Consider the following 5,423-nt stretch of genomic DNA (forward strand, 5'->3'; position numbering starts at 1 on the left):
CTAGTTTATATTACCTTGAGTCAATTGCGGACCCACTTCCTTCCTCTCTTTTGATCTTCACCCTACCCCCCGTTTTATATTTATCCAGAATACTGGCACATGGTTTTCTCTAGATAAACGTCTAAAAACGATGTACCTGATGAATCCCTTTCGGATTATCGACGGATTACTACCCTCACTACAGCAGATTCAAACTGTTAATTTTTTTCTACTGCCGTTTTAAGATATCAATCCCCCCAAAAGCCATGAATAAAAATCACTGACCTTATTCTTGCAGCTGGGACTCAATTTTGGTTAGATATCGTCACAGTTTCTGTTGTTTATCAGTTTCCTACCGGCCTGTAATGAACACTCAATGTCAGAGGCCAGGTCTTAGTCTATACGGATGCTATCATCCGCCCGTGCATGGTTTTCGGTGTCCCCGTAACGACAGAAAACGGATATTGATATCCGGCTTGAAGGACCAATTGTCACGAGAATTCTATCTCTAATACTCAAACTTTGAATAATCCCCAGAGGGTGTAATACTCTAGTTAAGAATGAATTAAACAAATTGTCCAGTCTGCAAGGGATCAGCCATTTTTATTCAATGAGAGCGCTCTGGCGCCAAAAACACACACAGCCTTTTTATATACGTCCACACAAAGGACTTTGCTCCGCCCACCTTTAGGCGGCCTGTACATTTCCACAGTATAGAATATTTAAATAGGACAGTTTCTAAGTCTCCTTTCTCCTGGAATGTCTGTCTCAGCAGTTTCTAACCCCCTTCTCTGTTAGCGGGTTTATTACTACCTTAACACAGTTTACACAGTCATACTGTATCGGGGTGGAACAATTTTAGTCATTACCATAAACATACAAATTCATCTATCACTTACCTTGTCCATAGACTAATTACAGGGTAAGGAAACCATTATGTAATTTTGTAATTTGGGTGAAGTATCCCTTTAAGTCAAGGTCTGACTAACATTAAGTGATAAACCTATTAAAATGGTATAATACCAATGCCCAGGGTCCATTAGTGATCTTCGCATTCTCAGTGAAGATACGAATGAAGACTCAAGAAACTTGTCGTCATATTCATAGCGGGACCCAAATAGTACAAGATAAAGGATATTGAATGAAGATTTATGGAAGATAGTCTGAGTGTCCATGGTTTTCCCTGTACAAAATAAAAATATATAGTAGTAGTTATTATCTATTTATGATAAAATCAGTTAAATGACAAGTATGATACGTTTCTTTACCACAAAGACAGATTAATGTCAATTTTAAATGTTATACTTTCATACCAACACTTTTCTCCAAGGGTGCAATGATGTATGATGTCTCCTCCAGAATCCTCTCCTCCATAGACTGCTTCCCAGACCAAAGTTTCTCAGGGTCATTAGGGCGACGAGACGTTGCACTCTCCAGCATGAGCTGTATTTCGAAATAATGAAACCTGGGGAGGGGTTTTAAAAATCTGACGAGCAGCTTACATTATATGATTTTGAAGAAAATAAAACTATAATCAGCGGGTAGTTTCAGGAGCTCTGCACAGTACATAAAAAATGAATAATTTCTAAATGATTAAATGTGTTTCTGGTTGATTCTAACAATAGTATAGTTTTTGTTGTTATTTCTTTTTCCTTGTGTAGTGGTTGAGCATAAGGTTTTGGGGTCTTCTTGCAAAGTCCAAAGCCTTGGTAACCAGGGCCTCCTTCATAGCTTCAAGCCCATTGAGAATCACAGCTGGCCTTCCACCAATATAAAGACTGAAAACCTTCCCATAGCGCTCTGCCAACTAGTTGGGAAATAGCACATGAGGACACATTGCATACAACACAGTAACACTGTGATTACAAGTGATACAAGATAACATCACCCTTTGATGAAGGAATGACAATGTTTGAAACAAATAATGTAACTGATAGTTACACTGACACTGCTGATTCTTTCATGAGTTGTTATGCTATTTGAGGTATAATAACTGCACCTTCTCCAGGTCTTTCAAAGGATTCCTCAAGCTCAGATGCAGCAGATTCCCAAATATCTGAATGGGTTTTGGACCAGGAGGAAAGTTTGTGGTTCGATTAATCTTCAGGATGAAAAAGAGGAAGCAGATGCCTATCCATAGTAGAACAAACGAGCCCAACATTATCGGCTGTCCTGTTCCACGCTGCACACTGCTCTTTATACATGCGCAGGAGGTTCACACATGGGTGTACAAAGTTTACACTCACACTGGCCATTGTGTACTTAAGTCATTGCCATTGTGGGAGGTACACATGTGGGATCTTAATTTGATCACCCGGTTGCAGGAGAACTTTACTGCAATACAGGAAATGTAAAACTTGTAGTGTATTTGAGGTTTAAAATGGCTTCTGAAGTTTGTAATTTCCACTTTGAAATTTCAGACATGATTTTCCCTTGCGAAAAATGTATAAATCCCTACAAACATGTCTATTAATTATAATCCATATAATAATTCACATTTCCTGTTGCTGCAGGATTATTTTCCTGCTGTAGCAAACTGGCTTAAATTAAAGATCCAACATCTGTAGGCCTATGCTTCTCAGTATGATCCACTTTTGTGAACAACAACAAGAAATCAAAAAGGCCACTGAATTGAAGTTGTGAAAACATACATTATTATCATCCTTGCTATTCTTCATCTATTGATTTCATACCCTTGACTTTCAGTGTGTATGACTGCCATGTACACTCTTACACATAGAAAAAATGGGTTCTTTGCAGATGGATAGGGTTCTACCAATAACTATTTTTATCTGAAAAAACCTTTTTGGGGAGAAAAGGTTCTGTGATGATTCTTTGGAAGGCAAGAGGGATTCTTTGGAAGGCAATATTCTACATAGAACCCTTCTGAATCTAAATACCGGTAGTGTTTTTATTGTAATTGTTTTCACTTTCTTTTAAATAGGGCCTGAGCATTAGTGTTCACCTCACTGTTTAAACTTTAACATCAGGAGTTTGAGTAATCTGATAAGTTTAAAATGATAGGTCTGAGAATGTCTTAAACTGTACCTGGGAATATTTGTGCATGTATCTGGTATACCCTTAATCATTTTACATATACAGTACTGACATAGTTTATATCTTTGTCATGATTTCTGTCTTTACATTTAGTATTTTCTGTGATTTTATTGAGCAGAGAGTAAGAGAATAGAGTATGAGTGAATCAGCAGTGTATGGTATGGTACACTGCAAATTGGCCAGTTGTACCTAGTGATATTTCTTTCAGTGTAACATTTCTAGTGTTGATTCAGCAGTTAAATAAATGTAACACTCGGTGTTGTAAAATAACCCCATGGGTATTAATAACCAGAGTTACATTTTTACATTTTAGTCATTTAGCAGACGCTCTTATCCAGAGCGACTTACAGTTAGTGCATACATTATTATTTTTTTATCAAACCCACAACCCTGGCGTTGCAAACGCCATGCTCTACCAACTGAGCTACATCCCCTGCCGGCCATTCCCTCCCCTACCCTGGACGACGCTGGGCAAATTGTGCACGCCGCCCCATGGGTCTCCCGGTCGCGGCCGGCTACGACAGAGCCTGGATTCGAACCAGGATCTCTAGTGGCACAGCTAGCACTGCGATGCAGTGCCTTAGACCACTGCGCCACTCGGGAGTAGTGTGTGAATGTGTCATTTTTCCTCTGTGTAACAAAAGGGCTGGTGGATGGAGCTCTAGGAGGACGGGCTCATGGTACCAAACACATCAAACACATGGAAACAACGTGTTTGATTCCGTTCCATTGACTCCATTCCAACCATTACAATGAGCCCATCCTCCTATAGCTCCTCCCACCAGCCTCCTCTGTTGTGTAGAGTAAAACACTCAAAACCATGCCCATCATTATCATATTTCCCAGCATGCTCTATTGCAGGTTGATTTTCAGAATAGTTTTTTTCAATTTCTGTTTTTGCATGTACATTGATTAGTTGATTAATCTTATGCTACACAAAGATAAATAACATACATTTTCTAAACTAATCCAACCTGTTAGCAGTTGGATTTATTGCACCTGTTACTAAGATGGTTGTTCCAGATTATTTAGGTAGTCTCATTAACCAATCTTCCCTACCCTGACAGTCATTGAATGCAGGTTGCAAGTGATTAAAAGTTCAAATTGTTGGATATCCTCACTCTGGCTGGAATTTAAAAGGAATTACAGATCACTTTGCTAGCCATCCTAATGTGACTTTCAGTCCTTATATGGCCTGTAAACCAGGAGTTTTAGACCACTGTGTTAGGGTATAACTAGGCTCTCAAAGAAAGGCCTTATGATATACAGTGAGGGAAAAAAGTATTTGATCCCCTGCTGATTTTGTACGTTTGCCCACTGACAAAGACATAATTTTATTTGCAATTTAATGAGGGAAATAAGTATTTGACCCATCTGCAAAACATTACTTAGTACTTGGTGGCAAAACCCTTGTTGGCAATCACAGAGGTCAGATGTTTCTTGTAGTTGGCTACCAGGATTGCACACATCTCAGGAGGGATTTTGTCCCACTCCTCTTTGCAGATCTTCTCCAAGTCATTAAGGTTTCGAGCCTGACGTTTGGCATCTCAAACCTTCAGCTCTCTCCACAGATTTTCTATGAGATTAAGGTCTGGAGACTGGCTAGGCCACTCCAGGACCTTAATGTGCTTCTTCTTGAGCCACTCCTTTGTTGCCTTGACCATGTGTTTTGGGTCATTGTCATGCTGAAATACCATTCCACGACCCATTTTCAATGCCCTGGCTGAGGGAAGGAGGTTCTCACCCAAGATTTACGGTACATGGCGCCGTCCATCGTCCCTTTGATGCGGTGAAGTTGTCCTGTCCCCTTAGCAGAAAAACACCCCCAAAGCATAATGTTTCCACCTCCATGTTTGACGGTGGGGATGGTGTTCTTGGGGTCATAGGCAGCATTCCTTCTCCTCCAAACACGGCGAGTTGAGTTGATGCCATAGAGCTCGATTTTGGTCTCATCTGACCACAACACTTTCACCCAGTTCTCCTCTGAATCATTCAGATCTTCATTGGCAAACTTCAGACGGGCCTGTATATGTGCTTTCTTGAGCAGGGGGACCTTGCGGGCGCTTCAGGATTTCAGTCCTTCACGGCGTATTGTGTTACCAATTGTTTTCTTGGTGACTGTGGTCCCAGCTGCCTTGAGATCATTGACAAGATCCTCCTGTGTAGTTCTGGGCTGATTCCTCACCGTTCTCATGATCATTGCAACTCCACGAGGTGAGATCTTGCATGGAGCCCCAGGCCGAGGGAGATTGACAGTTCTTTTGTGTTTCTTCCATTTGCGAATAATCGCACCAACTGTTGTCACCTTCTCACCAAGCTGCTTGGCGATGGACTTTGTAGCCCATTCCATCCTTGTGTAGGTCTACAATCTTGTCCCTGACATCCTT

At 40.7% G+C, this 5,423-nt stretch overlaps 1 long non-coding RNA gene across 1 annotated transcript; it reads right to left on the reverse strand.

Moving 5' to 3' along the window:
* Positions 1–563: 563 nt before the first annotated feature.
* LOC121576938 lies at positions 564–3,385 on the reverse strand. The gene is made up of 2 exons (XR_006002544.2): positions 1,293–3,385; positions 564–1,162 (listed from the first exon to the last, which is right to left on the reverse strand). It is a non-coding gene; the product is annotated as an uncharacterized LOC121576938 (long non-coding RNA).
* Positions 3,386–5,423: the final 2,038 nt, after the last annotated feature.

This window comes from Coregonus clupeaformis, chromosome 11, assembly GCF_020615455.1.
Source record: "Coregonus clupeaformis isolate EN_2021a chromosome 11, ASM2061545v1, whole genome shotgun sequence".
Taxonomy (NCBI): domain Eukaryota; kingdom Metazoa; phylum Chordata; class Actinopteri; order Salmoniformes; family Salmonidae; genus Coregonus; species Coregonus clupeaformis.